General features: G+C 37.5%; 1 long non-coding RNA gene across 1 annotated transcript in view; it reads left to right on the top strand.

The window, feature by feature from the left end:
- The window catches only part of LOC132538323 (uncharacterized), an 83,520-nt gene that overhangs the window by 6,170 nt on the left and 51,179 nt on the right, over positions 1-26,171 (top strand). The window lies entirely within an intron of this gene.

Raw genomic sequence — 26,171 nt, 5'->3', positions numbered from 1 at the left:
GGCCTGTTAGCTAATGTTGCTTATTTTCAACCTTGGATCTCTTTTCTACTAATATTTCTAAGAATGTTACTAGAAGTTTAACTTCGGAATTATATTTCCAGTTTGGTTTCTTGCGTATCTTTCACTTCTCCACCAAAGTACTGTACACTTGCACATGAATATTATCTCATCCTTTTTTTTCTTATTATGAGTTATATTAAGCTCCTAGCCAAAACCAATGTCAGATTTATTTAAAACCTCAGCAGAATTTGATGAGTAGGGGATAAGACTGAAGTTCTACTGATTCTTGTGTAAGAGGTTAATAAAATAGGAGTTCAAAGTTCAAAGAAATTGGGAGACAGTGGATATGCTAATTCAACATAAAAGTACACAGAAGACTTTATTATCTCTTCCTTCCTTTCTCCCTTTCTTCTTCTTTTTTTCCTTCCTCTTTCTCTTTCATTTTCTTCCTCCTCCCCTCCCCCTCAATCCTCCTTCCTCCTCCTCCTCTTCAGCCTCTTTCTCCTTCCTTCCTCCTCCTTCTTCTCTCCCTTCTCCTCCTCCATATCCTCTTTCTCTCCCTTCTCTTCTTCCTTCTCCTTCTCCTCTTCCTCTCCCCCCCCCCCCCCTCACCAGAACACTACTCAGGTCTCAATAGTGGCAAGGTGCTGGGAGGATGAACCTGGACTTTACAGCCTCAGGTTTTTACCTAATCATTGCACTATTTCCCTAGAATAAGCTAGATGAGTGATGATAAATGGTCACAGAAGCAAGATGATTTAAAAAAAAAAAGGGAAAAAATAAAAAGGCTACACAAGGAATGCACTAAGAAGTGAAAGTGGGGAATTTATGTATAGAAGGCTGAAGGGAAAAAATTCTAGTATTCTTATGGGGATATAAGAAGGAAGACATAAATGGTTGCTTTGAGTCCAAGTTTCTTCTCCACTGATTTATTATCTCTACTCACAGGGTATATCCCAGATACTACAGGGCAGTGACAAAGAGGACAGATTTTTAAATCACGCAAGTTTGGTTTCAGGTCCACACTCTGTCAGTTACTGTTTGTTTATTTATACTAAAAGTCAAAACAACACCAAAGCTTCATCCAGTGACTCCTGTGACATCCAGTGATCCTACATGGTATACAGGGACTCGAACCTAGGTCACGCAAAGCCCACTTTCTCCCAGTGGAGCTATCTATGGCCCCTTCTACCAGTTACTATTATGTGAACTTGGACAAGTACAAGTATTCTCTAACTTCTGTAAAAGGATTAATACTTGGATTTTTTTCTTTGAAAGTTTCCCTTTAGTTTTTAAAAGTAATTTTTATTTATAAAATGGAAACACTGACAAGACCATAGGATAAGAAGGGTACAATTCCATACAATTGCCACCACCAGAACTCTGTATATCATCCCCTCCCTTGATAACTTTCCTACTCTTTATCCCTCTAGAAGCATGGACCCAGGGTCAATATGGGGTGTGGAAGGTGGAAGATCTGACTTCTGTAATTGCTTCCCTGCTGCACCTGGGTGTTGACAGGTCGATCCATATTCCCAGCCTCTCTCTCTGTTTCCCTAGTGGGCAGAGCTCTGGGAAAGCAGGGCTCCAGGACACACTGATGAGGTCATGGGCCTAGGGAAGTCCAGTTGGCATCATGGTAGCATCTGGAACCTGGTGGCCAAATAATGACGTTGAAGGGTTGACTGACATTCCACGCCTGATGCCTCTGGACACAGTCTGAAGTGAAGCATGCTGAGGTAGTACTGGTTGCATTGATTAGGTTGGGATCCGCAGATGCAGTATCAGTTGGTATGAATTGAGAGAAGCATGCAAGAAAGTGAGCCCCACCCTAGAGATTCCAGGACTGGGAGAAATATGGGCTTTATTGGTTTTTTAAAAATCTTTTAAAAAAAATCTCTAATCTTTATTAGATAAGAAGAGAGAAATTGAGAGATAGAAGGGAGAGATAGAGAGGAGAGAAATAGAGACACCTGCTGACCTGCTTCACTTCTTCTTCTAGCGTTTGCCCTTCTTCCGTAGCCAGACAACAGCGTCAGGTTGAGCCTGATGTCAAGTTTCGAGACCTCCTTTGAATCTGGAGAGGTGGCAGTCGTTGACTATGTGGGTCATAGTCTGTCTGGAGCCGCAGGGGCAGTTCGGGTCGTCTCTGGCTCCCCAGCGATGGAACATAGCGGCGCACCGGCCATGGCCTGTTCGATAGCGCTTGAGGAGGGCCCAATCATAACGTGCTAGGTCAAAGCCGGGTTGACGCTTGCAGGGGTCTGTGATGAGGTGTTTGTTCTTTACCTCAACTGACTGCCAACTCTGTTTCCAAGAGTCTGGAACAGAGAAGTTCAGTGTAGGCGTAGGGGACCAGATTGGGTGACGAGACTGAAGGTGGAGAGAGCAGGGGCTCTAATCTAGGTCCTAGAGCTTGGAATATATGTGCTTAACTGACTGTTGCCACCTGAGTAACAAGGGTCCTTGCTCCCTGTAATGTGTGCCCTCAATTAGCTGTGCTACCATCCAAACCCTGTAAATGACTTTTTACAATAACCACATGGGTTATTGTACAATAACCACATGGGTTATTGTAATGGCTTGCAAGACAATTGTTGTCTTTTATGTACACTTTCTTATCTCCACACAATAGCTGTCTGCATGCTATACCATGTACCACCTAATATTCTCCTCCACCATGCTATACTGGTTTCCTTCTCCCCTCAACTCCCTCTGACTGCCCTCTTTAGAGCCCCTATATCTGCTGCATTTCCTCCCCTCTTGTAATTTCTTAAGTACCAACATCATGAGTGGGACCATCCAGTATTACTTTTCCTTTTAGACTATGTTACTTAACATAATTCCTTCAAGGTCCATCCACAATGTAACAAAAGAAAATATCTCATTACTTCTTACAGCTAAGCAGTATTCCATTATTATATATGCTACAACTTTCTCAACCATTTCTTGTAAATCATTTCTTGACAGTTCATTTATTCATGTATTTTCTGTAACTATAAAAGATAGCAATAACCTGTTTACCAACAGAAGACTGGATAAATGATTGTACATCATACAATGAACTATCATGATGCTATGAAAGAAGATGAATAATGTATATACTAATAATATTTCAAAGGCCACGAGAAGAAATCAAAATTTAGAGTATTATAGAAGTTATCCTGCATGCAGGATCAAAGATAGATCCCAGTCTTTTTTTTTTTTTTTTTTTTTTTTGCCTTATAGTTCAGGACAAGGTCTTCAATCCCAGAATAGAACAAACATAACTGTATATTATAAAGAAGACAATAATAGCAACCAGGGAGGTTACTCAGTGGGTAGAGTGTATGATTTTCATGTATGAGACCCTGGGTTTGACCCATAGCACCACCTCTGTTATAACTTTGGATTCCTCTCCATTCTCTCTCTAACTCTCACAAAATAATTTTCTTTCTTTCTTTTATCTTTTTTAGAAGCGAAACAAAATGTAGTATTATATTTTAATAGCAGACCATGTCCCAAGGCCTGATACAAAATATACAGGAAAATTTATTATTCTACCTCATAATGTGCTCTTAGATAGCTTTCTTTAAATAACAGAAATTGAGCCCCCTCAAACTTTTACAGGCTCTTGTTTGTGATCAAGATCATATTTTGTTCTTCTTTTTAAAAAATTTTATTTATTTATTTATTTTCCCTTTTGTTGCCCTTGTTGCAAGATCATATTTAAAAGATAACCGCCTGAGTTCCGAAACTTATCTGTGCCTGTGCAACACAGATTTCCTCTATGCCATGTTGAATGATACCATTTCCTTGAATTCCTGCATATAAATGCTCCTCTTCAAATGTTAATAGCTTTCTTGGAATATCCTGAATTATTTCCTTTCTGATTGTGCCTTAATTATATTTTCTTATAATATGAAAGCTGTGATTTGTGTAATATGTGCTTCTGTTCAGTTAAATTCACACTGTATTTATTGATGCTCAAATCACATTCTTGCTTTCATGTGAGGAGCTGGGGCTAGTCAAGGTTGCAGATTCATCCATTTCAAATTTATTTACTAAAAAATTACAATATGTCAGACTCTGAGTTGTTGAGAATAGCACAATTCAGAAAGCAAAATGAAATACTAGCTATTGACAATCAGAAAAAGTTGATAATGAGTTGAATATTCGTATACACAGTTCAGACCTTTATTACTAATTTGGAGGAGATTGTTACTAATGATAAGAGAATGTATATATATTATTCATGTGAAAGAAAGAGACCGGAGAATCCAGAGGCACAATGAAAGAAAATTTTAGCAAAATTCTTAGCAATGACCATCCCTATGAAGACTGCAGTGACTGAGCTAAAGGGAGTATCACTAGGGAAAATCTGCAGGAAGACAGATGTTAAAGGTCCAAGTGGAGAGAAAGAAGATAAAGTAGAGGGCTAGAGAGATAGAATAATGGTTATGCAAAAGACTTCAATACCTGAGGTTCTGAGGTCACAGGTCTTATCCCCAGCACTTCCATAAGTCAGAGCTGAGCAGTGTTCTGGTTTCTCTCTTCCCTTTCCTTTCACCCACATCTCTCTGACACCAAGAGAAAATTTTTTACCATAGGTGTACAAGCAGGGAAAGAAAGGAACAAAATTAATATTTGAAGAAATATCAGCTGAGATTTTACCCAAATTAAAGCCAAGAGATAGATTCACCAACTCTTCATCTGCACTATTCCAGCCTTTAGGTTCATGATTGTTCAACAATTTGTTTGGCTTTCTATGTTAACTCTCTTTTCAGCCACCAGGTTCTAGATGCTAGCATGAGGCAAAACAGAAGAAAATATGTATAGCATTTAAAAGGTGTCTAGTGGCAGTTCTGGTGGCAGGAATTGTGTGGAATTGTACCCCTCTCATCCTATGGTCTTGTCAGTGTTTCCATTTTATAAATGAAAACTTAAACAAAAAGTAGCCAATGAAAACACTCATTCTTTTTTGAAAAAATAATTAAGAAATTTCTCTAAAGCATATATATTTTTACTTCTATTTGACAAGTTTCCAATAAAATAAAATAATTACTAATACTTGCTAAGGAAATAAATGCCAAATGATTTTGCTTATATATGGAATAGTGTGTGTATGTGTGTAGCCAAGACCTTGTACATTTATGATTTCACCACTCTCAAGACACTTTTTTTTTTTTACTTTTAGAGAGAAAGAGAGAGACACCACAGCATGGGGGGGGGGTGCACTCTCCTGGTGCCATGGCACATTCCATGTGAGCAAAGGAATGCCTGTATTGGGGAAGCTTCACAAGCAGTGGGATAGTGCTGTGCTATCCACCTTTCTCTCTCTCTGTCCCTAGAAAAGAAAAAAAAAAGTGTGTATAGGTAGCATGATGGTTATGCAAAACGACTCTCAACCCTGAGCCTCCAAAGTCCCAGGTTCATTCCCCTGCACCACCATAAGCCAGAGCTGAGCAGTGTTCTGGTAAAAAAAAAAAAAAAAAAAAATTCCAGCAGGAGCATTGGAACTGTGAAGACACTGCTTTCTATGAGCCTGGTAGATGGAAAAACAAACAAAAAAAACTGTTCAAAAACAAAACACTTTTTTAGGAAACAGAAATTTCCTAATTAAGCATTAATATGTATATATATTAGTATATATTAGTATTTTTATTTATTATTATTGGACAGAGACAGAGAAATTGAGAGAAGAGGGGCAGAGAGAGAGAGAGAATGAGAACACTGTAGCCCTACCTCACCACTTGTGAAGCTTTCCCCTTACAGGTGGGGACCAGGGGCTTGAACCTGGGTCCTTACACACTTTAATGTGTGTGCTTAACCAGGTGTGCCACCATCTGATCCCTGGCATTTTTCTCCTAACATTTCCAGTTCTCTTTTCTCTTCCCTTCCTCTCTCCTTCCCACCCTCCCTCCCTCCTTCACACCTTCCTCCCTTCCTTCTTTCCTTCCTTCCCTCCTTCCCTCCTCCCCTCCTTCCTTCCTTCCTTCCTTCCTTCCTTCCTTCCTTCCTTCCTTCCTTCCTTCCTTCCTTCCTTCCTCTTCCTTCCTTCCTTCCTTCCTTCCTTCCTTCCTTCCTTCCTTCCTTCCTTCCTTCCTTCCTTCCTTCTTTCCTTCTTCTATTTCTTCCTTCTAGTATTAGTTCTAATACCTTTTACATATTATTAAATATTTGGCTTCTGTAAAACATTTATGACTTGCATCAACTACTAGTATCACTTCAAAAGTCACAAACTTTTGTTTCTAAGAAAAGATAGTCTTCTGATTATAATGACTTCTATAGTTTACGCTAGTCAGTAGTTTAATTAAATCTGAGTTATTATTCTTAATTCTGTAATCATTTTCTGTGATCATTCATCAGTTCATATAGTTAACCAGAGTGAACACAAAAAGACAGAATTCCACATGTATTATTTATTTAGCTAAAGGAGAAAAACTAAAATCAGTCATGGGAATGATTAGCAAAATTACTTATTTGGCAGTTAGATAACTTTCAAACGAAGAAAACTATACAGATATGTTGAAAAAGATGGAAGAAGAAAAACAAAATATTTATTGGACCTGGTGGCATCTTACTGAATTCAGTCTCATAAGTTCCTAAGTGACTCAACCATGTTGCACAATCAATGCTTTGGAAAAACTCAATTTGTTAAAACAACTCCAAAGTGCTAAATTATATCTTGCTAATGTATGTTATTAAAATCCTTTTCCCATGTGCCAAAATATACTCCAGAACCATGTGTTTATCTGCTGTATAGACTCATTTATATTTCATTAAAATATTTTAATAGTCTTATATTTCATTCTCATTCATAAATCTGAGTAAGTATAGAATCAGAGTCATTAGCCTGTCTGTATTTCCAGTGTTATTTGGAGTCTTTCAAAAGACTTTTTAGTCTTGTGCTCAAAATAAATTTCTGCCAATTAATTGTTCTTCATTCAGGAAGTAGCAAAAAGTATGGGCAACTTAAAAAATAAAGAAGAAAAAGTTAGAGCAAAGCTGGTGCAATCCCTAAAGACAAAACTTTAATCATGAAATGTGTGTTCATTATCAATTTATAGCATAAAGACAGATATGAGAAAAATAAGCATCATGGCTCAGATAGACTGAGTTCTTCACTAAGAAAATCAAACCACAAGAATGTTTAAGAAGTGATTGGAAACAGAGTTCTGACAGTCATTTGTTTGATCAAGTTTATTGTATTTTTTGTTGTTGCTGTTGTTCACTACAACTTCAGTAATTTCACAAGAATTGGAACAAAAGTTAATGGTTTTCCTAATGTCTGATACGTAATAACTTACGGTAAAAAACCTCAATCTATTCTGTCGTGTGTTAAGCTTTACTGAGAAATACGTATACTTAATGCTGTATCTGTTTACTCATTTATCTTAGCCATGTTATAAAGATTTAGGATGTTGTCACTAGAAGCAAGTGGTTAGTTTGCTAACATTCCTCTAGGCAGTATACTATGTTTAGACAGATTTTTAAAACAATCAACATCCGGACCAAACATCTGATAAACTCTAAAGCAGGAATAGGTGCTTTAATTTTAGAGTAACGATGACTTATTTCCTCTCATTGCAGGTCTCTGTGGCTTTTTTTTTTTTTTTTTTTTTTTAAGGACAAGTGTTGAGTGGTGGGAAGGTACTGCATGCTGGGTTTTGTTCTGTTTAGACTAGGGAAAGATGTGCCAGTCAACATCACCACCTCAACTTAATTTCTGTTCTATGAGCCCAAATTGTTATCTAATTGAGTTGCAATTTATTAAAGGAATTAATTGATATATATATATTTTCTATTATATCTAAGTACATTTCAAAGTTGATGTAGAGAATCCGAGAAGGTATGTGAACTAAGAGAATTTGGAGATATTTCTGAAATTTGTGTTAGAAAAACACTTCAAGGACATTTATATTCTTTTGCTTTTCACTTGTCTTTACCTTTCAAGAAACATTGGGATTTCTATTACTTTTAGAAAATGAAAGCCAGTAAAGTGAGGTCAATAACCCATTTCTTTCTGCACTCTCTTCAAATCTCCACTGAAGATTATTAGGTGGCCTACATGTGAATTTATGATGAAACAGTTATTGTGTTTGCCCACATCTAACAACCAAAGAGTCCTATGAAAATTTTAGCTTCTGTTGTTCCTTTATTGGAAAAGTCTTTGAAAATTAAAAATAAAAGGTTCTTCTAAACTTCAAAAAGTTGAAACTGCCAATTGTTTGAAGTTCTGTGAGTCAGTTCTCCCACATATTCACAGAAAGCAGTGTTGTGATGTTAGAAATGCAAATACTTTCTACACAGGACTTCGGTTCACAGGATGCTGGGCCACTGTTCTGTGGAAGTAGTACCTCCAGGCTTATAAGTGTACCAGCTGTAAACAGGAAGCAAGTCACTGTTATAGACCCAGTGCCACTTTTCGGGAAGTATGGGTAGGCTGGCAGTATTATTCACAACATCATTTTGGAGCAAACATTTTCAAAAAGCATATTTTCAAATATCTTCCCAACTGCTACATTTTATAGTACAGATATGACCTGAATACAAAACTTTTTTTTTTTAATCACTAGACATTTATAAAATACGAGAACAACCCTTGAAATTTTCAGGCACAACCGAAATGTAGGTTCTTTTTAAAAAGAAACGCTTCATTTTATGATGGCTAACAAAAGTTTGAACTTGTGAAACCTGAGGTTCTTTTAGGTAAGGATAAGTGCTTGTAATTTTTTTTTTCCAGTAAATTGAGATGACCTTTTTTGTTTTGTTTTAAATGTATTTTACAGACTGAAGCTGTATTATGCTGGCAAAGTATAAATGTTTACTAGTAAGCAGGGTTTTTATTATTGCAACTAGTGAGTTTATCAATCACTTATCTTTCTGTCACTCTGGAGAAGAAATCTAAGTATAACACTATTAATGAACTTTAGTTGGGACTGACTGTCCAGGAAGTCCAAGGGGAATACATTTTAGACAGTGCTATGTTCTGTATGACTTATCTTTATAAAATTCCTATTAGTAATCAATATCTGTGGTCTTACTCAGTTCTTTGTGATGAGTCAAAAGAAGGTAAGAAGGATTCCAACTTTCAAAAAAAAAAAAAAACCCTGCTTACTCATATGCAATTTCCAAGTCATTATTACTATTCTTTTTTCTTTTCCTCTTGCCTTATATGTTTTACCAGCGTGAACTTCCTGCAGCCCTGACATGCACACACACAAACTTCTTCTTGCTTTTTCAGTGAAATAGAAATCAGACAGAACCCCAAGTTCTAGTATAACCCAGTTTATCTACATTTCCGTTAATATTTTGATTGATTTTCCCACTTTTTTTTGTCTCCAGTCTCTGGGGCTCTGTGCTGGCACTACGAATCCACCGCTTCTGGTGCTCCCCCCCTTTTTTATTCGACAAGGACAGAAAGAAACTGACAGGGGATGGTAGACCAGGGGAGACAGAGATAGACACCTGCCTACCTGCTTCACTGTTTGTGAAGTGACACCGCTGCAGGTGGGGAGCTGGGGGATCAAGCCTGGATCCTTGAGCTGATCCTTGTGCTTCCTACTATGTGTGCTTAACATGGTGCAGCACTGCCCAACTCCACACCTGTTCTTTTAAAAATATTCTCCATAGGTTTATTTTATATGAGACAGAGAGATTTAGTGGGGTGGTGGTGGGCAGAGTACCATTCCAGTACATTCAGTGATGGTAATTGAACTGGGAGCCTCTGGCCTGCATACAGTCCTGTACTCTACCAACCAAACTCAGCTGGATCCCTCACCTTTTCTTTTGGCTCATTGTTCAGCTTTCAGTTCTGGTTCCAAGTTTTAACTTCTATTTGTTGCGTATCTTCAACTTATACTACAGATTCTGTCATCTTAAAAGAAAAGTAAAGAAGCAATTACAGAAGCCAGAACTTCTCACCTACTGCACTTCATAATAATCCTGGGTCCATGCTCGAAGATAGATAAAGAATAGGAAAGCTTCAGATGTGAAGGTCATCTGGCTGTGACATCTGACACCCCATTGATAGCCATGGTTGATTCGGCTAATCTGGCTAGCTAGGCAGGTGTTCCCTTCCTGCCTCACCATTCCATGTGTGTCCCTCCTGAAACTGTGTGCTCAGTCAAAGAGGACGGCCTTCCCCGGATAGAGATAGAATATGGTTCTGCAAAGACTTTTTATAAAAAATTGATTTAGTAATGAGTGACAAGACTGTGGGATAAGAGGGGTACATTCTACACAATTCCTACCACCAGAGTTCCCTATCCCATCCCCTCCACTGGAAGCTTTTGTATTCTTCTTTTCTTTCTTTCTTTCTTTCTTTCTTTCTTTCTTTCTTTCTTTCTTTCTTTCTTTCTTTTTTTATCTGGGGATTAATGCTTTATAGTCAACAGTAAATACAATAGTCTATATATGCATAATATTTTTCATTTTTCCACACAATAATACAACCCCTACTAGGTCTTCTGACATTATGTCCCAGGATCTGTACTTTCCTGCACCCCTCACCCCAGAGTCTTTTATTTTGGTGCAATACACCAACTCCTATCCAGGTTCTGCTTAATGTTTTCTTTTCTGATCTTGTTTCTCAACTTCTGCCTGTGAATGAGATAATCTCATATTCATCCTTCTGCTTCTGATTTAGTAACATGGTTTCTTCAAGCTCCATCCAAGATAGACTGAAAATGGTGAAATCACCATTTTTACTCAGAAAATGTCCTATTTCTAGTTTATCTCTTTATTTAGCTCCCTCATTTCTTTATTGATTTTCTGCCTGGATGATGTCAAGTTGAAAGAGTGGGGTGTTTAAGTCCTCTACCATTACTGTGTTGCTGTTAATGTATTGCTCTTTAGTAGATGTTTGATGTGTTTAGATGGCCTCTCCTTGTATGCATAGATGTTGATAATCACTAAGTCCTCTTGACTGATTAATCCTCTGAACACTAAGTAATGTCCATCCCTATCTTTTTAAATTTTACTTATTTTAAGGTCTATTGTGTCAGATATGAGCATAGCTGTTCCTGCTCTTTTTTATGGTCCATTGACTTGATAATACTTTTCCATCCTTTCACTTTGAGTCTGTGTTTGTCTTGGTGAGTTAGGTGAGATTCCTGCAAACAACATATGGTTGGGTGGTGTTTTCTGATCCATCTTCCTACTCTGTGCCTTTTAATAGATGAATTCAGGCATTGACGTTTATTGATATTATAGATTGAATATATTTTAAAGCCATTATTGTAGATTTTTCTTGTTCTGATATATGGCATATTTATGGATATCTTACTGTTTATAGGAGACCATTCAGAACTTCTTTCAGGGCAGGCTTGATGATAGTTGATTCCTTAAACTGTTGTTTATCTGAGAAGGTTTTTATGCTTCCATCTAGTTTTAATGACAATCTAGCAGGATACAGTAGTCTTGGTTAAAAGCCTTTCTCATTGAGCACTCAATAGATCTCTTCTATCCTATAGTGTTTAAGTGGAGAAGTTTGCTGCTAATCTATGGGTTTTCCTCTGTAGGTGACTGTTTTTCTCTTGCAGCCTTCAGGATCCTTTCTTTATCCTTATTCCTTTCCATTCTAAATATGATGTGTCTTGGTGTCTTTAAGTATGGGTTAATTTTGATTGGGACTCTCTGGGCTTCTTGAACCTTTATGTCTTTTATGTTGTCTAGACTAGAGAAGTTCTCAGCTATTATGTCCTGTAGAATGCTTTCTTACTCTCCCTCTCTTTCTTCCTCTGGTAAACCTATAATGTGTATATTATTTCTTTTAAAGTCATCCCATATGTCTCTGTTGTTGTTTTCAGTATCTCTTAGTTTCTTTTTGAGATCTCTTACTACTTTTTTAGTTGTCTCTAATTTGTCCTCGATCTTGCTAATTCTGTCTTCAGCTGCATTTATTTTATTCTCTCTCCCCTCTACTGTTTTCTGGAGTTCTATTTTATTATCCTGTTCTGATACTGTTTAAGCTTGTTCAGCTAGTTGTGTTCTTAGCTCAGCTATTTCAGCTTTCAGCTCTCTAATAACCTTGAGATAATTAGTGTTTTCTTCCAGGGTCTCATTTGTTGTTTCTGCATTTTTGATGACAATTCTTTCAAACTCTTTACTTGCACCTGTGATTATTTTCTTAACTAGTATTTGGATGTTGACTTCATAATTTTGTGCTTTACCCTTTGGGGGCCTTTTAGTTTGACTCTTGTCCTGGTTCATTTCTCCAATATTTCTTCTTGTTGGTTTAAAACCATTCTATATAGTATGTTATGAGGTCCCTCGCTAAGTACTTTTCAAATTACTGGTCAGTCCTTCCTGGATTGACTTGTGTCTAAGTAAGGTACTTAAAGGTTTCACAGTTGTGTAAATTGGGAATTGTTTCACTATTATTTTAATCCCTGAGTTGGAGCACAGTGGTTTAAAAGCCTCTTTTGTTCTTTTTCTTCCATGTAGGCTATGGGAGCCTGAGGGCTTTTAAACTATAATTAGGCCTGTTAGCTTAATCAATGACTCCTGACCAAGAGATAAAGCCAGGTGGGGCAGAGATAATCCAGTGGTTATACAAAGAGAGTCTCACAGCCCCACTGGTAGGCCACTGAGCTATAGATATTATAGTTCTCTGTCCTCTGGTGTCAGCACAAGCCCCACCCCCATCCCCCATTGTTGCTCCAGATTCTGAGGGCAGTAGCAGTGTCAACTCACAGTTGCACTTGGTGAGTCTTAGGGGAGTCCTGTTCTCCCTTCAGCTATCTTTTTGTTGGTGAAACAGACTAGAGGTGGTGTCTCCACTGGTAAACTGCCAGACTATTACCAGCCACTTAATCTCTCCCTAGGCTTCTCTCTGTCCGTGAGCCACAATATTTGCACTCACTGGTGATTTGTTGGGTTCCTGAAGTTGTTTTAGTCCTGTTTTATTTCAGTCCCAGGTGGTCTCCTTTGTTATTCCTAGTTGACCCAGGAGAGGAGAGAAGAGAAACACCCAGTTTCATTCTTCTGCATATTTCAACCCAGTTTTCCGAGCACCATTTATTGAAAAGAGCTTCCTTTCTCCATTTAACGCGTTGGGTCCCTATATCAAAGATTAGATGTCCATAGGTGTGGGGGTTTAGTTCTGGGCTTTCAATTCTGTTCCACTGGTCTGTGTGCCTATTTTTGTTCCAGTACCAGGCTGTTTTGATTATGATGGCCTTATAATATAGTTTGAGATCTGGGAGTGTGATGCCTCCATTTCCATTTCTTTTCCTCAAGATTGTTTTGGCAATTCTAGGTTTTTTCTGGTTCCAGATAAATGATTGTAGTTTTTGTTCTATTCTCTTAAAGAAGCTTGGTGGAACTTTGATGGGTATCACATTAAATTTGTATATGGCTCTGAGGAGAATATTCATTTTGATGATATTTATTCTTCCAATCCATGAGCATGGGATGTCTTTCCATTTCTTGGTATCAGTTTCTATTTCCTTGAATAGTGACTCATAGTTTTCAGTATACAAGTCTTTCACTTCTTTGGTCAGCTTTACTCCTAGGTATTTTATTGATTTTGCTGCAACAGTGAATGGGAGTGATTTCTGGATGTCTTCTTCAGTTTTAGTGTTTGCATAGAGAAATGCCACTGATTTTTGTACATTGATTTTGTAGCCTGATACCTTGCTATATTGCCTAATAACTTCCAGTAGTTTTCTACTGGATTCTTTCGATTTTTCTATGTATAATATCATATCATCTGCAAATAGTGAGAGCTTGACTTCTTCCCTTCCAATCTATATTCCTTTGATTTCTTTCTCTTGCCTGATTTGCTATGGCAAGAATTTCCAATACTATGTTGACGAGTAATGGTGATAATGGACATCACTGTCTAGTCCCCAATCTGAGAGGAATGCTTTCAATTTCTGTCCATTGAGTATGATGTTGACTGTTGGTTTGCTATATATGGACTCCACTATCTTGAGGAATTTCCCATCTACTCCCATTTTTTGTAGTGTTTTGAGCATGAATGGGTGTTTACCAGCTAGCAGAGTCACACATGTTCTGTTCCCAAGAGAAGTGGCCATGTCAGATACCTGGTGCAATTCCACCAATATGCTTCTGACCAGGAGAAGAAACAGCAGCCAAAGAGAGTGACCTGCTTAAAGTCCCATGCTTTTATATATTCCCTTCTCTGTTTGTCCCACCTCAGGGTGATGTCATTTGTATTCTGATAGTCCCAAACTCCTCTTGGGGTCTCAACAGTTAATGATTGTTAAATCTTCTTGGTTGACTGATCCTCTGATAATTACGTAATAGCCTTGCCTATCTTTTATTACTTTATTTAATTTGAAGTCTATGGTGTCAGAGATGAGAATGGCTGTTCCTGCTTCTTTTGTGGTCCATTAGCCTGTATGATAGTTTTCCATCCTTTCACTTTAAGTTTGTGTTTGTCTTGTTAGGTCAGGTGGAATTCTTGCAAGCAGCATCTTGTTGGGTTGTGTTTTCTGATCCATCCTCCACCTCTGTGCCTGTTAATGGGTGAATTTAAGCCATTGAAATTTATTGGTATTATGGATTTAATGTATTGTGGTGCCATTATTCAATAATTTTTTATTTGCTCTGACATATGGCAAGTATTATAGTGATGTTCTTGTTTATAATACCTCTTTCAGTACCTCTTTCAGGGAAGGCTTGGTGATAGTTGCCTCCTCTACCTGTTGTCTGTTTGAGAAGGTTTTGATCCTTCCATCTAGTTTGAATGAAAGTCTAGGAGGATATATTACCCTTGTCTGAAACCCTTTTTCATTCAGGGCTCAATAGATATCTTGCCATTCTCTTCTGGCTTTTAGAGTTTGAGTGGAGAAGTCTGCTGATAGTCTTATGGGTTTTCCCCTGTATGTGACTTTTTGTTTTTCTCTTGCAGCCTTTAGGATCCTTTCTTTATGATTACTTCTTTTCATTGTAACTATGATGTATCTTGGTGTGTTTAGGTCTGGGTTGATTCTGTTTGGGACTCTCTGGGCCTCTTGAATCTTAATGTCCTTTCTGTTTTTTAGGTCTGGGATGTTTTCTTCTATTATTTCCTCTAGAATGTTTACTTTTCCTTCATCTCTTTCTTCTTCTGGTAGGCCAATTATAGGAATGTTACTTCTTTTGAGATCATCCAATATGTCTCTGTTGTTGTTTTCAGTGTCTCTCAATCTCTTTTTGAACTCTTTCACCTCTTTCTTAGTTTTCTCTAGCTCATCCTCTGTCTGGCTAATTCTGTTTTCTGCTTCTTTTAATCTGCTTTCCCTTCCCTCAGATTCTTTCTTCAGTTTAGTTATAGTATTAGCTTGTTCTGCTAATCGGCCTTTTAGCTCAGCTATTTCAGCTTTCATTTCTCTAATTACCTTGGGGTAGCTTGTATTTTCTTTGGAGGTCTCATCTGTTGTTTCTCTAATTCTGATATCCCTTTCCTCCATAGTTGTCTTCATTTCTGTGATTATTAGGTTTATTATTGTTTGCATACTTTTCTTATCTATTGTTACTTCTGACTTATTTGGAGTTTCTTCTGGACTCCTGTCCTGATTAATTGTGTTAGCAGTTTTATTTGCTCTTGATTTAACCATTTTTATGTGGTTTTTATTTTTTCTGTTCTGTTGTTCTTCAGTTGTTGTTTTTTGAGTACAAGCCACACTATACTAAAGACCTTTATGACAAATGCAGCCACCAACCTCAGAAATTACAACAATAGTAACTGAAGCAAGGATTGATGCAGTTTAACCAATAACAGTTAGCCAAACAACACCTCCAGTCCAAGAAAAAATAGCAACCAGACAAAAGAAAAAGAAAGAGAAAGGAAAAAAGTAAGAATAGACAGTTATACAAATCTACTATCCACTATAAATTCTAGGGATAGAAAGAGGAGAAAGAAAAGTAGAGAAAACACACACACAGTCCACTCAGAGTCAGATTTCTTCTCCAAAATAATTCACAAGCAAGTATCAGTGTATTCAGAAAGCAAAAGGAGGAAGGAAGAAAAGAGTTAAAAAAAAAAAAAGGAAGAGCAGTGAAAGAATTTTTTTTTTTTAATTAGCTAGGAGGAGGGAAAAAGTAGAGTGGAGGGAAGGAGGGAAGAGGTAGAGAGTATCAAGTTCCTCTCACAATGGATAGGACACCCAGTCACCTAGCAATGGGAAAAAAAAAAAACAACAACAGTTAATTTTGGTCAACCTGAAGAAGGAGGAGGGAAAAGGAGTACGCATATATAATAATAGTAATAATAAAATAAAATAGAGTAAAAAACCCTAACAGTCAGTCTGCAGCTTAGACTGCTCCAGATTGACTGCAGGCAGCCTGAGCAAAGACAGTTAATTTTAAGAAGTATCAAAAAAAAAAAAAAAAAACTCCAATAACCTCCAGGTAGTCTTTACCAGGGAGGGATGAAACTATGGTTGGTCAGGTATTTTGTCACTGAAATAGAGCTCCAGCCACTTTAAAAAAAGAGCTGTTAAACCAAAAGGAAAAGGCTTGGAATGACACCTCTGGTGATTCAGGAATCTTGGTAAAGAAAATAGCTCAGTGGTAAGTCTGCTAGAAGTGGCTGTCCAGCCCCTGGGGGCTGGTTCTGAGGTGGGGGGGAGGGGTGAACTCAGAAATAATCAAAAGATATTCCTTTCTTTGTCCCCCTGGCTTCTGTTTGTCAGCCCAAGAGTGAGTTATGGGACTGCATTTTGGTGTCACCCTGACCATACCGTGTTCACCCTCCTACAGGCATCCCAGTATCCTACCCTATCTAGAGAATGCCAGGTCACAAGTTGCTGCTTTTGGAGCTCATGGAAGCTGCTGATCCAAAGTCACCATCTTGCCTCTGTCTTGATTTTTATCTCAGAACTTTTATTCAGAATCCAGACTCATATGTAAGTGATTTAATTAAAATAATGACCTGCCAAACTGAATTTACATCTATCCTTCTCCAATAGCAAAGTGTGCCATTTTCATGTTTCCCAATCCTGTGTATTAGTGTACTGTCAATTATTCTCTTTCCCAGATTCTCACACACATGTAATCACTCAACAAATCCTGTCAGCACTGAAGTTCTTTAAATCTCAACTCTATCACTTATTAACTATGTGACTTCATACAAGTTCCTTAACGTCTCTGAATTTCATTTGTCTTGTCTTCGAAGCAGGAATAACATCTGCTTCACAGGTTTTGTGTGAAGGTAAAATGAAATAAAGTATCTAGCATAATATTTAAAGGTAATAAAATTTCAATACATGCTCATTTCCCTCTCTCACTCCTATATCTTTTTTATTATTTGGTGACTGAGTACGTGCCTTACAACTAACTCCTAATTTATTCAACAATTAATATTTCTACTTCCCAGGCCTCCATCAAATCTGTGATTTTCTTTGCTGATCCTGATAATTACTACATTAATTTAGACTCTGCACATAACAAAGGTATTAACAGATTAGTAGGTTGTGAGGATTTCTGGTTTCTTTTTGTTCTTATATCTGATATTTCACTCATATATTCTCCCTGAAAGAAACAGATATGGACCCTTCTCTCTCTAAAATTCCGAGGTTATGTATTTTTTTTTACTATCTTTTGCATTGTTCTTGTTTATTTCTTTTTTAAAATTTATTTATTGGGCAATTAATGTTATATATTCTACAGTAAATACAATAGTTTGTACATGCGTAACATTTCCCAGTTTTCCATATAACCTACACTAGGTTCTCTGTCATCCTTCTTGGACCTGTATTCTCTCACCCACCTACCCCAGAGTCTTCTAATTTGGTGCAATATGCCAACTCCAGTTCAGGTTCTACTTGTGTTTTCTCTTCTGATCTTGTTTTTCAACTTCTGCCTGAGAGTGATATCATCCAATATTCATCCTTCTGTTTCTGACTTATTTCACTTAACATGGATTTTTCAAGCTCCATCCAAGATTGGCTGAAAAATATGAAGTCACCATTTTTTTATAGCTGAGTACTATTCTATTGTGTATATATACCACAACTTTCTCAGTCACTCATCTGTTCTTGGACACCTGGTTTGCTTCCAGGTTTTGCCTATTACAAATAGTGCTGCTAAAATATATGTGTACACAGATCTTTTTGGATGGATGTGTTGGGTTCCTTAGGATATATCGCCAGGAGAGGAATTGCAAGATCATAGGGTAGGTCCATTTCTAGCCTTCAGAGAGTTCTTCAGACTGTTCTCCACAGAGGTTGGACCAATTTACATTCCCACCAGCAGTGCAGGAGTGTTCATTTGACCCCACAACCTCTCCAGTATTTGTTGCTGTTACCTTTTCTTATGTATGATATTCTCACAGGACTGAAGTGGTATCTTCTTGTTGTCTTTATTTGCATTTCTCTGACAATCAAAGACTTGGAGCATTTAAAAAATTTTTTTTTCTTGGAGCATTTTTTCATGTGTTTCTCGGCCTTTTAGATCTCTTCTGTGGTGAATCTTCTGTCCATGTCCTCTCCCCATTTTTGGATGGGGTTATTTGTTTTCTTGTGGCTGAATTCGGCAAGCTCTTTATATATTTTGCTTATTAACCTCTTGTCTTATGTATGGCATGTAATGATCTTCTCCCATTCTGTGAGGGGTCTCTTGGTTTGGGTAGTGGTTTCTTTTGCTGTGCAGAAGCTTTTTAATTTGATGTAGCCCCATAGGTGTATGCTTGCCTTAGTCTTCTTTGTAATTGGAAATGTTTCATTGAAGACGTCTTTAAAATTTATGGAGAAAAGAGTTCTGCCAATATTTTCCTCTAAGTATCTGACAGTTTGTGGCCTAATATCCAAGTCCTTGATCTATTTGGAATTTACTTTTGTATTTGGTGAAATATAGTGTTTCAGTTTCATTCTTCTGCACGTTTCAACCCATTTTTTCTAACACCATTTGTTGAAGAGACTCTACTTTCCCCATTTAATAGTCTGGGCACCTTTGTCAAAGATTAGATGTCCATAGGTGTGGAGGCTCACTTCTGGGCTCTCAGTTCTATTCCACTGGTCATTGTGTCTATTCATGTTCCAGTACCAAGCAGTTTTGATGACAATGGCCCTGTAATACAATTTGAGATCTGGGAGTGTGATGCCTCCGGTTCTGTTCTTTCTTTTTAAGATTGTTTTGGCAATTTAGGTATTTTCTGGTTCCAGATAAACATTTGTAGCATTTGTTCTTTTCCCCTAAAAAATGTGGTTGCGGTATTGATGGAGATAGCATTAAATTTGTAGATGGTTCTGGTAGTATATTCATTTTGATGATATTAATTCTTCCAACCCATGAACATGGAATATCTTTCCATTTCTTTGTGTCTTTTTCAATTTCCTTGAGTAATGACTCATAATTTTCAGTATTCAAGTCTTTCACTTCTTTGGTTAGGTTTACTCCTAGGTATTTTATTGTTTTTGTTGCTATAGTAGAAGGAATTGATTTCTGGATTTCAACTTCTTCTAACTTAGTGTTTGCATAGAGGAATGCCACTGACTTTTGAATGTTAATTTTGTAGCCTGACACATTACTGTATTGCCTGATGATTTCCAAAAGCTTCTTGCTGGATTCCTTAGGTTTTCTGTTTATACTATCATGTCATCTGCAAATAGGGAGATTTTGACTTGTTCTCTTCCAATCTGTATGCCTTTAATTCCTTGCTCCTGCCTCATTGCTATGGCAAGAACTTCCAACCCTATGTTGAATAGTAATGGTGATAGTGGGCATCCCAGTCTAGTACCTGCTCTGAGGGGAAATGCTTCCAGTTTTTCACTTTTGAGTATGATGTTGGCTATAGGTTTGCTATATATAGATTCCACTATCTTCAGGAATTGTTCTTGTTTCTATTATTTGTTGTATTTATTTATTCCTATTGCTACCTGAGTTATCTGTGTGACTTGGTGTGAGCACAGTGAATCAATCCATAGCTCCAAATGGCCTATTTTACTTTCTCTTTTCTTCTTTTTTCCTTCTTTCCTTCCTTCCTTCCTTCCTTTTCCTTTCCTTTCCCTTCTTTTCCTTCCCCCCATTCCCTTCCCTTCTTTCTTCTTCTCTTCTCTACACTTCTTTTCTTTTTTCTTTTCTCCTTGATAGGACAGAGAGAAATTGAGGGGGGGAGGTGGGGAGAGAGAGAGAAAGAGAGAGAGACTTATAGCACTTCTTCTCTGCTCACAAATCTTCCCCCCTGCAGATAGAGACTAGGAGCTTGAGCTCAGGCTCTTGCCCCTCATAATGAGTACACCCAACCCTGTGCTATTGCTCATCCCCTTCTGCATCATTCTGACATGCCTACTTTTTATTGATTTTTTTTGCATGTGTGTGTTATATGCATGAGTTTCATATGTGTTTTTCTAAGCCAACATTGTGTGTATGCATACGTAAAAGACCAACTGAGAAGTATATAATATATACTGCCACCTACTAGATTAAATCATGAGCTCTGTGCAAGTAGTGACTGCACTTATACTCTGCATCCAATGGACATAGGACACCAAGTTGCAAAGTTGGTGCTTAATAATTGTCATTGATAAGAATGCTTTGAAAGTCAAATGATGCATTCCTCTTCCACAGACTATCCTTTATATGTTTCACTCACTATACAACAGTGCTAGTGCAATTTTTTAAAGTCCATAATATTTTTGTTGGCAAGAAGTTTTGGGAGATTCAAGTATTGATTTATCTAACCACAGGATGTCTGTGTAGAGAGACCAGACCACAGTGGTCTGGTGGTGAACTTGTGTGGTCATCTGTATTCTCGGATCCTCCAGACCTTCCATTTACCCCATCTGACCCTGTGGTCAGTGGTGAAATCACAATCATGTCTGTGTTTTTACTAATTTCTAAACCTTTAAGAGAAATGCAGAATTTTTTTAAATCACCCTATAAATTTAACAATTTCAATTTCATAAAGAGAAACACCCAATTAAATGTGAATAACAATGAAGAAAAATGGATATTGAATGTGATATGTAGGAATTTCATCTCTAAGCTAAGAAGTAAGCAAATGCTATGATTTGTAAAATCAGAGTTCGCACTTTTGCAATACTAAAATCATTTCATATTTTCATATGCATTAAAATGCATATTCATTACTTTTGCTGGTGTATACCTTAAATAATACTTTTTTATTTTGTAGAGGGCATATTATGCTTGAAGGAAAGCTACTAGGTTTCTAATCAAGCAGAATAACTGTCCTCCAAAATAAGAGATAGATTATAAATTAAGAAATAACATTAGTTTTAGGAACAAAGACAATAATACAGTTTTTTTAAGTCAATGTTTAAGTAATTTGAAAGTAGTTGGTTTTCCTTCTTTCTTTCTTTCTTTTTTTGTGGCATTAGCCTCTTCAAAGCAGACTTTCAGGAGTTGTGTATAATGGCCTGGTTGGGTACATTTAGTTTCAGAAACAACTTCTCTGAGAGCTGATTTTCAACATATTTCACATTCCTGAGACCATTCTCTTATTCTCTTATATATTGACTCATGATACATAATTAGTTTGAAGGAAAGAACTTGCACGCAGAGACAAGGAAGAAAAAGAGGTATTTTGTTGCAAATGTTTTTCACTCAGTGAAACTCAACCAGGTTTTTTTTTTTTTTAAATTAAACTTTGTATATTTTAAGAAAATTTAACCCATATGTGTCTTACTTAGTGTGAACTTGTGGAAATTTAAAAAAATATCTGTTTAACATTTTTAGAAGCTCATTTTTATAGTTTATCCCTCTTGATCAAAATCAGGACTACATATCTCCATCATAAATTGAACTGATGATCAAAGATTGAAATTCATTTTGAAATTCTAAATCTATTTTTTACAGCTGAATGTTTAAAATAAATCAAAAAAGTTGTTTTTGCTAGAGAACTCATAAACTCGGGAGAGATTTATGCTCATTTAAATTTTGTTACTCAGGGAGTTGGAGGTAGCCTAGCAGGTTAAGTGCACGTGGCGCTAAGCACAAGGATCCCTGTTCCAGCCCCCAGATCCCCGTCTGCAGAGGCGCTGCTTCACAAGCAGTGAAAGCAGGTCTGCAGGTGTCTATCTTTCTCTCCCCCTCTCTGTCTTCCCCTCCTCTCACCATTTCTCTCTGTCCTATCCAATAACGATGACAATAATAACTACAACAATGAAACAAGGGCAACAAAAGGGAATAAATAAATAATTAAAAAATAACTAAAAAATTTTGGTTATGCAATAAAATTTTGGATGACTTTAATTTGGGAATGTTTGAAATATCAGAAATCTTTCATTTTCCAAAGCAAAATAAGGGAAAAGCAAAATTAACAAGTCTTGTTATATGCTTTTCCATTCTGAGAGATCAGATCTGTTCATTAAATATTCTTTAAGTAGTATAATATTAGTCAGGATTCTCCAGATTAACAAAGCCAACATAATGTATTTGCAAATAAAGAGATTTAATATAATAACTTGACTCAAGCAATTAAGGAGTTTGAGAAAAATACCAACATGTACACCAAGCAAACTAGAGATTCTGGAAAGTTCTTTTGCTGTTCCAGTCTGAGTCCCTAGGTCTGAGAATTATACATAATGGTGGCATAACTTTCAATATGAAAGACAGTTGACTATAGATTCAGAAAGAGTTGATGCTTCAGGGCAAGTCTAAAGCTGGTCAGACCAGCATCCCAACTCAATTAGTATGTCAGTAAAAGTTTCCTTTAACTCAGCCATTTGTTCTAATCAGGTCTTCAGTGAATCCAATGAGCTCTACCTATGGTAGGATTTGCAATCTGTTTTATTCAGCCTACAGAATCAAATACTATTGTTATTAATTTTTCTTTTATGTTTTACTTGTTCTGTTCTAAAAACTAGCAATTTAGTAGTGGTTTACAGGAATTAAATTTTCTTATTTTATTTTATTTTGTCAATGGGGATACGGATAGGGCACCACTATGATTCTATCACTGTCAGTAGCCTTTTTAAAACAACACCTTTTCTGTTTGAGGGGGAGACAGGGTGAGAGAAGAGACACCTGCAGTTTGATCTACTACTTATTAAACAGGGAGTTGGGTAGTGGTGCATCTATTTGAGTATACATGCTACAATGCTCAGGGACCCTGGTTCAAGGCCACAGTCCCCACCAGCAAGGAGAAAGCTTAAAAAATTGTGAAGCAGTGTTTCAGGTATTTCTCCATCTCTCTCTCTCTCTCTCTCTCTCTCTTTCTCTCTCTCTCTCACCTATCTTGATTACTTTCTGTTTCTATTAAAAAAAAATATATATATATATAAACTTCCCCTTGCAGATCTGGACTGGGGACTTGGAAGTCAGGTGCTTACATATATATAACCCATGAACTCTGACATGGCACCACCCGACACCCAAAATTTACTTAAAATATAGTAAAATATTACTGCAATTCCTTAAAAAATTTTTTTATTTATAAAAAGGAAACACTGTACCGGGGCCAGGTGGTGGCGCACGTGGTTGAGCTCACATGTTGAAAAAGGAAACACTGACAAAAACCGTAAGATAAGAAGGGTACAACTGCACACAGTTCCCACCACCAGAGCTCCGTATCCCATCCCCTCCCCCGATAGTTTTCATAGTTTTTAACGTCTGGAAGTATGGATCCAGGGTCGTTATGGGGTGCAAAAGGTGGAAGGTCTGGCTTCTGTAATTGCTTCCCCACTGAACATGGGTGTTCTATAGGTCGATCCATACTCCCAGCCTGTCCCTCTCTTTCCCTAGTGAGGTGGGACTCTGGGGAGGCAGGGCTCCAGGACACACTGGTGGGATAGTCTGCCCAGGGAAGTCCGGTTGGCATCATGTTAGCATCTGGAACCTAGTGGCTGAAAAAAGAATTAACATATAAAGCCAAACAAATTATTGATTAATCATGAACCTAAAGGCTGGAATAGTGCAGATGAATTTTTTTTTGGGGGTCTCTATTTTGTAGATAGTTAGTAGGCCTATTTTAGTTATATTCCAAAGCACCTATGACTATAGTAATTTTTTTTTTTCCCCTGAGCCTGACATCTGATATGCAGGTGGATTCAGGTTATTGTCTGGGGAGATGATGTCATGGCTGGAAAAAGGACCAGAAAGCTGGATCAGGGAAGAGAGTAACTCCCAAATCTGGGAAAGGTATATAAATATTGTTGACTATAATCCCCATCGATTTGATTTGGTCTGGGGCCCATATTCAGCTTAGGACCCTATGTGACCTCTTCATCCCTGTAGATCTGAGCTCACATTCTGTGGTCATGAGTAGGAACATTCCAAGCTGCCCCAATTTCAGGACACATCTTCCTCAGGTGGAACATAGACTATGTTCCACTGAAATTCTATCTTTCTACTTTAATCAAATTTGCAAAATACTATGTCAGTAAACAGTGTTCTTAACTCTGAGCGCAGAAGAAAGGACAATCCAATAAAGTATCAGTTTTGTTGGGCGGGGTGTGGAAGAGAAAGTGATTGCTACTCTGTGGTAGAATTTAATTAATTATTGGATAGAGACAGAGAAATAGAGAGAAAGTGAGGGAAAGAGACAGAGAGACACCTGTAACCTTGCTTCACCACTTGTGAAACTTTCCTATATAGGTGGGGATCAGGGATTTGAACCTGGGTCTTTGCACTCTGTAATATTAGCACTTAACCAGGTGCACCAGGGCCTGGCCCCTTTTGTGGTATATTTCTTAAAGGTGAGAATAAAAATAGGGTAAGGAATGGCAAAGTAATAAACAAGATTTTTCACTAGAAAATCCATGTATAAATCTCAGTTATTTGTTAGAATTCTATCTCTTAAACAAAATGATTGAAGCTTATGACATTGTGATTGGATTTTACCTTGAACTTCAAAGCCTCAGGCATGAAAGTTGTTTTGCATAATCATTATGCTGTCTCCTAGGCCATGAAGGAATTTTTATTTTTAAGTAGTCAAGTAAAAGTGAAAATGTGTAGTGACATCAAGCAATAATTTTTGCTCACATGAAATCTGATTCCATTTTTATCCTTTTTTACTTTGATCTTTTGAAATCTCCCATACTTACATTTTATTTTTGTCTGTTCTCAGTTTCTTTTACTATTTGCCATTCAATCAAAGAGAAGAGGCAATCAACTTTGGAATTGTATTTTGAAAATTACGAGGGGGCTGGGTGGTAGCGCACTGGGTTAAAGCGCATATAGTATGAAAATTAAACAAAAATGATTTGCCATAGCCTCTCAAACACAGTCTACTTTCACCCCCACTCATGAATTCACATTAATATAAACAGACATAGAAATTCACTTCATAACAGGAAAAATGAAATCAAGAATAGCCGATATTTAATGTGAAACGAATAGGTTACACATGAAAATGTAGGGTAATGGGAGCTTCAAGCATAAGTGAGAAGGAGTGTGGTGGATAATAAGAATGAATGTATGAAATCTGGGTTGGAGTGAATAGAATGATATCCATCCAGGCACTAAGTGCTTGGGGAAAACTTATAGCTTGGTGATCATGGTTTCTAAGAGTATACTCTGGATAAAACTGGCATTTAAGATTCATTTAAGACTTTTTCCCATTTGAAAAAAGTGATAATAAAGTATTATCTTTTGTTAGGTGCAGGAGGCTGTTTAAAATTTTCCATTGTAGGGACTGGGTGGTGGTGCACCTCGTTGAGTGCACATTACAATGTGCAAGGACGTGGGTTCAAGCAGCCAGTCTCCACCTGCAGAGGGAAAGCTTTGCAAGTGGTTAAGCAGGTTTGTAGGTGTCTCTCTCCCCCTCTCTCCCCCCCTCCCCTCTTGATTTCTGGCTGTCTTTATCCCATAAATAAATAAAGATAATAGGAAATATAAGGGTTTATAGTCAACAATATTTATACCCCTTTCCCATATTAGGGAGCTACTCTCTTCCCTGATCCAGTTTTCTGGTCCTTTTTCCAGCCATGACATCATCTCCCCAGACAATAACTTGGATCCACTGGCATATTAGATTTCATGCTCAGGGGCAAAAAGAAAAAGGAAACAAACAAACAAACAAAAACTAGTATAGCCACAGGCCCTTTGGAATTTAACTAAAATATGCCTACTAGCTATCTACAAAATGGAGAACCCCCCCCCCGCCACTCTTCACCTGCACTATTCCAGCCCTTAGGTCCATGATTGGTCAACAATTTGCTTGGCTTTGTATGATAACTCTCTTGTCAACCCCCAGATTCTAGATGCTAGCATGATGCCGACCAGACTTCCCTGGACAGACAACCCCACCAATGTGTCCTGGAGCTCTGCTTCCCCAG

This window comes from Erinaceus europaeus, chromosome 4, assembly GCF_950295315.1.
Source record: "Erinaceus europaeus chromosome 4, mEriEur2.1, whole genome shotgun sequence".
NCBI classification, from domain to species: domain Eukaryota; kingdom Metazoa; phylum Chordata; class Mammalia; order Eulipotyphla; family Erinaceidae; genus Erinaceus; species Erinaceus europaeus.
The sequence above is the reverse complement of the archived record's forward strand: the minus strand, read 5'-3'. Positions and strand labels throughout refer to the sequence as shown.